The following is a 12359-nucleotide window of genomic DNA, read 5'->3' on the forward strand; positions in this document are numbered from 1 at the left end:
GAGTGAAAATATAAACGTTTTCTTGCTTAGAGATGAAATAAAATATGTTATTCACGACAAAACGACAAATGTTCTATTTATTTTATGATTTTACAATCATTTTAGGTAAAAACAACTAGCCAGTGGAATGACACTTTTATTTCACTGATAAAACGCGGTATTCCACTACTGATCATAAAATAAATGTTGTTACCTTACCGTGAAAAGTTGGGCTTCTGATATCTTATATTTAAAACAAAATGGAAAATTTTAAAATTAGCACACGATTTGTGTGCCAGAATGTTTCGAGCGCCAGTTACATGAAGCGACTCGATAAACGAGACTAAAGATATCTCATGTTGGAGAATACTACCGTTGTAGAGGGGAAGAGCGAGACGACAAAGACTGTCATTCAATTCACTCTTCGCGTATTTCGCCGAACATAACTGATTAGAAATTACAGTAAAACAGAAACGATTGAATGTAAATCAGTTTATTCATATCACATTATTAAATGCGTTTCGACCCATTTGTGTCCATCTCTAGTGTCAAAGAATAGCGATTTAGCTCATTTAACTCAAACCCCTATTTGAAACAAGCAATTTCAATCTTTTAGTGTTTAATTACCACAAGGACAGTTGTCTAGACGTTCGGATGGGACGAAAAACCGACGTCCCATGTACACATTGGCGTGCTCGTGAAAGACCCTTGACAGTTGGAATTCGATACAAGAGTAGGCAGTAGTACCGCTGTCCGGGCAAAATGTCCCTCATAGCACACTGTATGGCGTATGCCCGTCTTCATTAGCCCGGTAGCAGCAGAACAGTAGGACGATAAACCCCATTTCATTTCACGAGTAATTATAACATTTTTTATTATCAAGAAACAAGAAAATAATTTTGAAGTAATAAAGAAAATAGCTGCCCTAGAATGTACTTAATCTTTGTAAATCTTATGACGAAAAAAAAAGTTTTGCATTCAATACAGAATAATTTATGTTATTGAGAACATAGAATATTTTATAAAGTCGGTGGCGGGAAGCAGCTGTTTGCAATCGAGTTGTATAGTTGTCGATTGATGATCAATATGCTCGCTGACTAACTCTCTTGTATTCCCCTGAATCACAATCCGCTTTAACTCACTGTCTAACATACTTTATACTTACTGGTGAAAAAACTTTATCAATGATCTCCTGTCATCAGTTAATTTAAGGAAGTATAAGCCCATTTCTTATTCAGTTTCTTCAACTTAAGTGCTTTTGACGGTGGGAAGAGGTATTATATGTATGCATAATACATCTCAGAATGTTTCCTGTGACTTGGACAAGCGGCTGAGAATATCCGATCTATGATTAAATGGTTATCGGGTAAGTCAATAAAATAATTTTCTTTATTAAACATACATTATGCAAGAGCTAAATCTGCCTATTGCGGGTCTTTCTTTTGGCCTGAAATGTTATCTAATTTATTAATTAGACATTACTTAACTAATCCAGACCATAATCAACTCTAGCTTGCGATATTTACTGGATTATGATCCGATCTGCTGCTCTACGCTCATTCATGATTAAATCACCTGGATAATCGAGACTATGTATTTTATCGTACCGACTTTAGTAATGATGATCGAGGCTAGGCCCAAAATTCAATCGCTAAATTCTCGGTTCAGAGTGGATCAATTTGACTGAAATTTTCAGCATAATCCCTTTACATTATGTAGATACACGTAGTGCGAACTGTCAGCTCGTTATCTAATATCCCATAATGTATCTTTAAATTCGGTTGAAAGATAAGCTCTCCCGTCGATTTTTTTCTACATTTTGCATGCATCATGATATCGATAATAATTTACCCATAATCTCGGATTACATCAATTTATTATCGCCATCAATAATAATTTTTCGTCGCCTATGAGATTTTTTATTAACAGTTATTTCCCAAGATGGTAAAATGATTTACCCCGGACTGCACTTAATCGAATGTTATTGTAGAAATGTTAAAAAAATCGATAATTATTCTATTCACAAATGTTTTTTTATCATTTTAATGATAGTAAACATTGTCATTAAACCATGACTTTAGTGTATTATGTCTAGGAGTAAGGTCTAATTAGGACCCTACGCGCAAGCGAAGTATTGAAAAAAATTTCAACTATGTGTTAGTCCCGAAATTACCTAGTTTGTGTTTCAAAACAAAGTATAATGTAAATCGGATTCTAGTTTTGAACTGCTATATTAAATCCTATTGCTGGTCTTTCTTTGGGCCTGAAATTTTATCTAATTTGACATTAATTAACTTATCAAGGCCATGGGGGGTGGATGGCTGAATGGTTAGCACGCACGCGTCGTATCATAAAGTCTGTCATTGAGTCAACTGGCGTGGTTTCGAATCCCCGGTTGTACGTGACAAGGAGTAGGGTCGCCTGTCCAACCTCGTGGGTTTTCTGCGGTTCCTCCGGTTTCCTCCCACTGCTAAAGACCCCTACGCGCAAGCGAATTATTGAAATAAAATTAAAGACCATATGTTAGTCCCGAAATGACCTAGTTTGTGTCGAGTGGACGTTAAACCCCCATTTCTCTCTCTCTCTCTCCTCAACGTTAGTAATAACGACCGAGTCTAGCCGACAATTGAATCGGTAATATCTCGGTTTAGAGTGAGGCAATTTGACTGGCATTTTCAGCATATTTCGTTTTCATTATATATTTATTTTTACTATTATACTATGGTATTTTAAAGCCGGTAAAATATAAATCCCGGGAACATATTGGAACATATTAAAGCCGAATAGGTGGCTGCCTATCGGAGGAATTAGTTCCTTGGGTCTTAATTACGAGCTGTTTCCTTGTGGGGAACGATTACTCCTCACTGTGGTGTAAATGATAGCAAAGGACGCTACTGGGTCAAATGTCATCTGATGTATCCCCTACGGAAAACCAATCAGACTGACCTACTCACATTTGCTGCGACTTTTTAATTAAGTATGCGTGATGTTTTCAATATAAAATATTGTAATCGTTGTCTAAATCCCCATAGACCCCAGACTTTTACATATAAAATGATGTTTAATACCCATTAACATTAGCTAAACCAATTTGTCCACTTTGGTTTATAGCTAACATCCCACCAAACTCTAATAAGATATTTCACAGAAAACATTAAAGGAGCTAAATCTCTATTCTTTGGCAGCTAGAAAGGGACACAAATGGGTCGCAACGCATATAGTAATGTAATATTATAAATGTATATAAACTGATTTACCTTCAATCGTTTCTGTTTTTACGTAATCAGTTATGTTCGGCGAAATACGCGAAGAGTCCAAATTGAATGACAGATTTTGGTGTCTGTTTTTTCCAGTCTCCACCAGAAGAATTCTCCTGTGGGATATGTTTAGCTTCGTTCATCGAGTCGCTTCATTACAAATGGCACTCGAAATTTTCATATTGTCTTAAATATTGGATATCAGAATCCCATCTGTTCACGGTAAAATAACAACATCAATGTTGATTTAAATTGACCAATAAGTTGTCTTTGCAATGTCGAAGACTGGATGTTATTGAGTTACAGGCTTGTCTCCTTTAAGTTCCGGGGATCACGGTGGTTCACTAGCCTGGAGGTCGGGTGTGCGATCCTTGCATTGGCCGAGAAAGTTCATTCAGATTTTCCGGCGTGGTTCCCCCTTGTCAGTGATGCAGGACGGAGGGCCCGACAAGGACAGCTGTCTAGTCGTTCGGATGGTACAAAAAACCGAGGTCCCGTGTACACATTGGCATGCACGTAAAAGATCCCTTGACAGTTGGAATTCGATATAAGAGTAGGCCGTAGTGCCGCTGTCCGGGCAAAATTTCCCTCATAGCACACTGTATGGCGTATGTCCGTCTTCATTAGTCTATTTCGGAGCAGAACAGCAGGACGTTAAACCCCATTTCATTTCTTTTGAGTTCCTTTAGCCATGCATCGCCTTGATTGGATTTACAATAGTCATGGTGGTTCTCCGGTCATTATTGTTATTATTAATGGCCTGGTATGTGTTAGATATTGATACTGCCAGTGTTAATTAAGTACCGAAAGAAATGATGTAAATAGGTCAGCAGTCAAACCAGAAAATGGATGTAACTGTTTGCTATTAATTAATGAAGCAGACGCGAGTATTATGGTTATCACACACGGATGCGTAGACTTAATTTCGAACAATCCATTGAAAGCACTTACAATACGTTTACAGTGAGTTTGGCAATATTTCTAAACCTTCATTAACTCTTCCCTCGAATCGTACAGTAATATCCAACGATAAAATGAAAGCAATTACAACATGTTTACAGTGAGTTTGGCAAGATTTGTAATCATTCATTAACTCTCTAATCGTATAGTAATTGTTCACATTATCCTCGAATTGACGTTTACAGATTGCATACATGGTCTAGGATTTAAAATAGCACTCCTAAACAAAGTTGTACTTTCATTTAATGACTAAATTAAAATAAGCGATCAAAGAGGGTTATCTGTTGATTGATATTAGTCTATTATCGTATTGAAATTCATGGAACAAAGGGATGATGTTTTCATTATATATTTATTTTTAAATGGGGTTTAACGTCCACTCGACACAAACTAGGTCATTTCGGAACTAACATTTTATTTCAATAATTCGCTTGCGCCTAGCAGTTATTAGCTATGGGAGGAAACTGTAGGACCCGGAGAAATCCCACAAAGTTGGACAGGTGACCCTACTCCGTGTCGCGTACAAGTCGTGAATCGAATCCCCGCCATTTAACTCAATGACAGGCCTTATGAACTAATGCGCACGCGTTAAACCTTTCGGCCACCCAACCCCCGGGGTTTTGTTAGATGTGCAAAAAACAAATGGCTAAAGCCGACCTTTTAACATAAAACAGAGTTCCCACCAACCACAATGAATTATCCTGTCAACAATAATAAGATTAATGTGTCGCGGGTTTAAGATGACAATCCGGTTACATTGTTTAATGCATTATGGCAACCGGGTACAAATGAGAACATAATGCAATAAAAGAAAAACAAAAATAAATAACGAGACTTTAAAATGTTTTTTTTTTCTTTTTTCTAAAAAATAATTGTTTCCTCGGTGCATATCCCATATTTTCTGAGTGTATGATATCTTTAATGACCCGGATAGTTAATATTATAGGCCTTTCATTTTATGATAACCTCACAATAGAACGTCAACCACTAAGCTGTTTTGTGATTAGTATGTTGTTATTTTAACATCTGCTTTCCCTGATGTGCTCATTCAATCGCTGCCTTATAGGACAATATTGGTGCCAGTCATTATCACATATGTGATAGAGCTGGTTAAACCGGGTTAAACACATTCCAAATAATAATTTTAACACGGAGATCATTGCTACGATAGCTGAGTAATACAGGTTTCCTGAATCGGAAGTGTCGAACGCCAAAGGAAAACACGAGTAATCCCTCTATATAATTGACTGATGTGACGAGTGATAACAGATACACGGCCGAATTTCTGCTCACTAATAATTCCTTCGAAGACCAAAAGTTGTTATGTGAGACTGTGAGAGGATATCTGACAATTCATAAAAAGAATTGACTGCCACTAGATAAGAGAACACGAAAGAAGAACAGAAAAAGTCCGTGCATTACCATGTTTTTATAAGATATAGAATGAATATAAACAAGGGAATGTGCGGACTGTTTCTATTTTTCTCGTGTTCTCTTATCTAATGACATTCAATTACTTTATTGAATTGTCAGGTATCCTCCTACCGTCCCATATAGCAACTTTTAAGTGAGCAGAAATTCGGCCGTGTATCTGTTATCACTCGCCACATCAGTCAATTATATAGAGGGATTACTCGTGTTTTCCTTTGGTGTTCGTCACTTCCGATTCAGGAAACCCGTATTACTCAGCTATCGTAGCAATGATCTCTGTGTTAAAATTATATTTGGAATGTGTTTAACCAGCTCTAGCTATCACATATGTGATGATGACTGGCACCAATATTGTCCCTTAAGCCTAGCTTACAATCCGCCGTACATGATACTACGGACAGTCTACGGAGGGATTTTAGTAAACAAATGCTGTGTGAGACTTACTCGTCACTTGCGTGTGTTCGGCATCGTAGAATGGTCGTAGAGACTTTTGGTCCCGCACATACTAAACGTAAACCCGGTTTCTTGCAGCTGGTCTGCTAGCTACCAATCCTAACAACGGCGGGTTGTGAGCTAGGCTTAACGTTTGCACAGCGACGCGTCTCAAATGAATGAATGAAAAGGTGCTTAAGGTCTTCCTTCATCAACCGAGCTAAAGAAGACGGACATGCCCCATGCGTTATCTATCCTATGTGGGGAATTTTTCTGGACGGTGGAGCTACGACCTATTCTAATTTCTGTTTCCAGCTCCGACAGGATCTTTAACGCGCTGTCAGTGCGGACCTGCAACTTGCATTTTGTCCGATCGGCAAAACGCTTTTCGTTTTGAAGCTCGTTGTCCTCCACCAATGTGATGGGAATACTGGACTAGACACCTTGACCAACAACGTAACGGTGTGACCTGGAGAGGGATTCCCTAAGTTAAAAGAACGTTATTGTCTTGAAGTACCACGTGTTCCTGAAGCAACGACAAGTTTGCGATCTCCACGGAAACATGACATTCACATGGCAACTCGATTGTCACAGGTAGACATTTTAGCTGGAAAGCGCGAGACATTTGGTATCTGCCATGATAGGCCCCCAGCTAGGTCAGAAGCCAATAAAAATTAGTGACGAAATGTGCAGGTTATTACGTGAAGGGCGTGATAATGCCCCCGGCAGACCGATTGGCGTCCTTACTGTGCTGCTGCAACTAGAAAATGCACAAGGTCGCCGGCAAACGTAAACACAACGCGAGAAAATGTCCCAAAAAATTTACAAACTTGAAAGAAGTCGCGTTCTTTACCCTGTCAGACCGGGGTGGCGCCTTTACTGCGCTGCTACGGCGACGGAATATGGCCCTAGAGCGCGTCAAGATTACCATAAGCGTGGTGGAAACGCAAGATATCGCGCTGTGTTCTCGATGGTCGCAAATGATCGCCGAGTCACGGCGTTTGTTTTGGGCATGTTCAAAACAAACGCCAAGGTTCTGCGATCTGCCCTGGAAAGAAGTGAAAACGCATTTTTTTTTTTCAAGTTTGTAATATTTTGGGACATTTTCGTACGTTATGTTCACGTTTTCCGGCAACCGTGTGCGTTTTCTGGTCGCCGTACGGTCGCGACCATGGAGACCACAGCTTAACATCTGGCGTTTCCACCGCGGTTATGGCGATCTTGACGCGCTCTGCGGCCATTTTCCGCCGCCGTAGCGTCGCAGTAAGGTCGCCACCCCAGTCTGACGGGAGTATAAGATAGAAGCACCTGAATATAACTGCCGGGAAGATATATCTTTAACCGTTTGTTAGACGAAAAAAATGACTAGAACTTATAACGTAAAAGACCACTTATATTGTAAACATCTACTACGTTGATCTAATTAAATAGGCAACATCTAAATATTTAGTTTATATTGAAGGTTTGTAATTACTGTATTTAACATTTGGTTCTGTCTCTAAGGGATGTCGGGGATAATGGCCTTTTCTTGTCGGTGATAAGTTTGTCGAGATTCGTCTTTCCTTGTATATATTAGATATGATTCGTCGTGGGAATCGGTTCTGGGTTCAATTGAAAGTATGTGTTGGAAATTTGAACGCTTACTTCTATAGATTCTGTTGTGGACTCGTATACTATAGATGTTGCTGTTGGCGTGGGCTGCAATTCTAGTTTTTCTTTCGGCGTATCATGTTTCGCCCCTCTGGTGATTTCTGTGTACAGGTCCTCTAGATATGGCGCACTTGCTCAGATTTGCTTTGGCCCTTCCTTCGTTTTGAGGCAGATGAGCGTTATCGTTCGTATTTCTTCTATTTTATGTTATACGTCTTTTCGCACATGCCCGATCGTAGATGTACCTGGTTGAAATAATCATGAATTGCACCTTGAGTTTTATCAAATGCTTTAAAGCTACCTCGGATATGGTATAGCGATTCAACTGCTTAATCCTGTGTACAACGCTGGTACTAATGAGATCTATGTAGCTATTTTTTGAAGTTCTGAGCCCAAGTAAAATGTTTTTTTTGTAAGTGGTTTTAGCGAAAATATTCCCCCAAAACATCCACATGCCATAATTGAGACAATCTGTTTCGTTTCATTTTTTTATAGTTCAAAATTTCGTTTTACTTGTCTTTACTACACTGGGATCTGGAAGAGTTGTTATATAAGCCACGTTCTGGTTAATATGACGGATTAGCCAATGAAGTGGTCAGTTACGGTGAGTTCTTGGCGTACTGTCCACGGAAATGTGGGTAGAAACGTCAACGCTGGGTGATTTATCAATGTCTGACGTCATAGAGTCAAAAGTCGCTCTTGTGACCTCTGACGCGACATATCACTACAACCGGTCAGAGATTCATCGAAAGTATAAAAAACGAAACGAAATATAGATCTGCATTTTGATCAGATTGTAGTTGAGAATATGTTTGTAATTTATATAATCAAGCGATGGATTAAATACCATTACATATCCTTCAGAGCAATTTTGACGATAATTTCCCACGGTTCAATCCTTTGAGCTGGAATTTCAGACATGGTTAACACGTTTATATTTTGAAGTTTTATCTTAAGACGTAGAACGAAATGCCTTTACATCTACCATTACAAAAATATTGGTCGATTTTATTTTTATGTATTTAATTAGTAAGTCTGTGCCGTTGTCGACAAATCGTTAATAGGGTGTTGACAACCGAATCTCATTTAATGACAAGACAGTCCTCGCAGACATGTCAATGACATTGAAGGTTCTGTTTTTAGGTTATTATCATGTTTTGAATAAGTAAGAGAGAGAGAGAAATGGGGTTTAACGTCCACTCGACCCAAACTATGTCATTTCGGGACTAACATATGGTTTAATAATTCGCTTGTGCGTAGGGGTCTTTAGCAGTGGTAGGAAATCGGAGGACCCGGAGAAAACCCACGAGGTTGGACAGGCGACCCTACTCACTGTCACGTACAACCGGGGATTCGAAATCACGCCAATTCACTCAATGACAGACTTAATGATACAGCGCGCACGTTCTAACCATTCGGCCATCCACCCCCATACCCCTGAATAAGTAAGCACACTGTTGTTGATTAACAGATCGTTAATGTTGTGTTGACAAACGAACCCCAGTTCTTACAGACATATCAATGACATTGACGTTTCTGTTATTTTTATTGAAATTTAGCACAGATATTTCCTATCGATACGTCAATCTGATTTAAAACACAGATCCTATTTCGTTTCGTTTTTTATAGTTCAAAATTTCGTTATACTTGTCTTCACAATACTCGGATCTGGAAGAGTTGTTATAAAACAGACGTTCTAATTGGTGTGAGTAATAAGTCAATGAAATGGTCTGTTACGTCGAGTTCTTAGCTTGTTTTGCATGGAACTGTGGGTAAACCCCTAAAAAAGCCAACGCTGATTGATTAATCAATGTCTGACATCATAGGGTCAAAAGACGCTCGTATGACCCCTTACGCGACCTTCCGCTACTACTGGTCAGATCTCCATGTAGTGTAGGTCATCGAAAGTATAAAAAAAGAAACGAAATATAGATCTGTATTTTAATCAGATTCTCGATACGTATTTATATTATATATCCTCGGTGTAATAGCATATGGTTCAAACAGATCTTCCCAGTCAAAACATTGTGCAACTATCATCAACAGGTCATGACACCATCAATAGCTTCGGTTATCAGACATACATTAGTAACACTACATTTACGACATACCTTGACACAATTTTATTTCAATAATTCGCTTGCGCGTAGGGGTCTTTAGCAGTGGGAGGAAACCGGAAGACCCGGAGAAAACCCACGAGATTAGACAGGCGACCTTGTTCAATTTTAATTTTAAAAATGTCTTAGACCATCAAATTTTTAAAGATGGATACTCTTTATCATTGTGGCATCATGTCTCATCAACGAATGAGATAAATAATTTGGTTGAAAAAGTTCCTGAGCGAGAGAGAGAAATGGGGTTTAACGTCCACTCGACCCCAAACTAGGTCAGTTCGGGACTAACATATGGTTTAATTTTATTTCAATAATTCGCTTGCGCGTAGGGGTCTTTAGCAGTGGGAGGAAACCGGAGAACCCGGAGAAAACCCACGAGGTTGGACAGGCGACCCTACTCCTTAACACGTACAACCGGGGATTCGAAACCACGCCAGTTGACTCAATGACAGGCCTTATGATACAGCGCGAACGTGATAACTATTCGGCCACCCAACCCCCCCAAAAAGTTCACGTGTCACATTATTTCTCTAATGTTCTTTATGGTCTGAAAAACAGATTTTCAATATTCGCACAAAAGAAACAAAGCACCGCGTTTGACATTTAAAGACGCATAACGATCGAGATAAACAGTTGGATTTTCTTGCTATACCAGTCCAAAAATAGATATTTAAAACATAAATACATTGGAATACCGAGATTTCGCCTAATAGTTTGGATGCAGCTATGGCGGGTGTGGCGCCAGGCAGGGTAAGCTTACTCTTCCGGACACCTGTTACCACTGTTTGTCGTGTATTTTGTACACGGTGAACCGTCCATATGCTGATTACACTATTTTGCCGTATTACACTATTTTGCCTATACCGTTTTTTTAGGACTTCGAATTTTGTCTAATGGTTTGGATTGTTCGTACTTGGTTTTATTTTATTTAAATTACTTTATTCTGGATGAAGTTATAATTTGTTTGACGATACAGCGTAGATCGTTTATTATTGTAGCAACGGTACTTGACAACCAATACCAAGTTTCTATTATCCATTGTATTGTTACATTGTTAAATCTCGCGAGTATTCAAATCCAATTAAATCTCGACCATCCGATGGTTTAGCGAGTTGATCATAGGCTTGTCATGTGAATAAATCTACAAAGAAGACATGAAAAATGGCAGCTTTAGATCTCTCACGAAAGAACGAAAAAAAAAATAGAATGTGTATACCACAAAAAAACCTATAATCCCACTTCTTGTAAGTTGTCATAATGTTTCTGAGAAACGCCAAGCAAGGTTGAAAGACGTTTGCGATGTAAAATATGGTTTGTTAAAAACTTCTACAATAAATAATACTGCAGTTCTGTATTTGACTCAAAACTCAAAACAAAACGATTGTGGTAAAATAATCAAGATAATTCAACTTAAATTTTAAATGACTTGACACTTAATCGATTTAATACTTACTGGGTCATTATTGTTGTTAATGACAGTAACTCAATATGGTATTTTGAAGCATTTTGTGGCATTAGAAGTACAAATAATAATGGTTCTCTTTTGTTAATATACTGTTTAGTGTAGATTTGTCAAATTACTAAATTCGTCAATCCAAATATGCAGGGCAATTCCTGGCATGCACCAAATTATTTCTCAGTCTCTACAAGGAAAAGCTTTATAATGTGCTTGAGTGTGGTAACGGATGGTGCTTGTTGATTTCCGGGAGCCACGACAGTTCAGTGACGAAAATGTTGTCCCGTGTTCGACCCCTGTGTTGACAGACAAAGTTCATCGAGATTTTCCAGCGTGGTCCTCTTTGTGAGTGTTGCAGAACTTAGGGACTGGTAATGAATACATTACAGCCGTTCGGATGGGACAAAAACCCAAGGCCATGTGTACATCGGTATGCACGTAAAAGAACCCTTGACAATTAGAATTCGATATAAGAGTACCCTGTAGTGCCTCTGCGCGGGCAAAATGTTCCTAATAGAACACTGTTTGGCTTATGCCCGTCCTGATTAGCAAAGTCGGTGCGGAACAGTAGGATTTTAAACCCCACTTCATTTCATTTATTGATTTCAAACTCGGCCACAACACCTAGATTTGGCGACAAAAAGGGCATTGCAGAACCCGATGATGTTATCGTCTTGGTATCAGAAATATAAATTAATATAGCCCAACTGAGTGCCCGTAAAATATCATCCAGTCCATTATTACAAGAGTTCTCCCCCTTCCCCCTGACATATATTTAAAAATTGAATCGGAATAATGAATCAGTAATACATGATATATAGGAAATAACTGTTGCTTTCCATGTACGAGTCTTAAAACGAAAGTGGGGTTGATGTTTGTGATCTCTCTCTCTCTCTATCGGTGGTATATATCTAATGTTGATGGGTTGAAAAAATATACGGTAATAGTTTGATATTTTAAGAGACCTATTAGTTCTGTGAAAAAAGGTATTGTCACTTATTTCTGTATAGTTCCGGAAATATTTTAATCGGCCATTTAGAAAGCTTTGATACTTATTTGACATCCGGATGGCAAAGAGCA

At 38.7% G+C, this 12359-nt stretch overlaps 1 protein-coding gene across 1 annotated transcript in view; it reads left to right on the top strand.

The window, feature by feature from the left end:
- The first annotated feature begins 1111 nt into the window (after positions 1-1111).
- LOC126819371 (neuropeptide receptor 15) overlaps positions 1112-12359 on the top strand; it is a 119506-nt gene continuing 108258 nt past the window's right edge. The window contains exon 1 of the mRNA XM_050547381.2: positions 1112-1345. The gene's annotated coding sequence lies outside the window, so the exon portion shown is untranslated. The remainder of the gene's footprint in view (positions 1346-12359) is intronic.

Source organism: Patella vulgata, chromosome 4 (genome assembly GCF_932274485.2).
Source record: "Patella vulgata chromosome 4, xgPatVulg1.2, whole genome shotgun sequence".
Taxonomy (NCBI): domain Eukaryota; kingdom Metazoa; phylum Mollusca; class Gastropoda; family Patellidae; genus Patella; species Patella vulgata.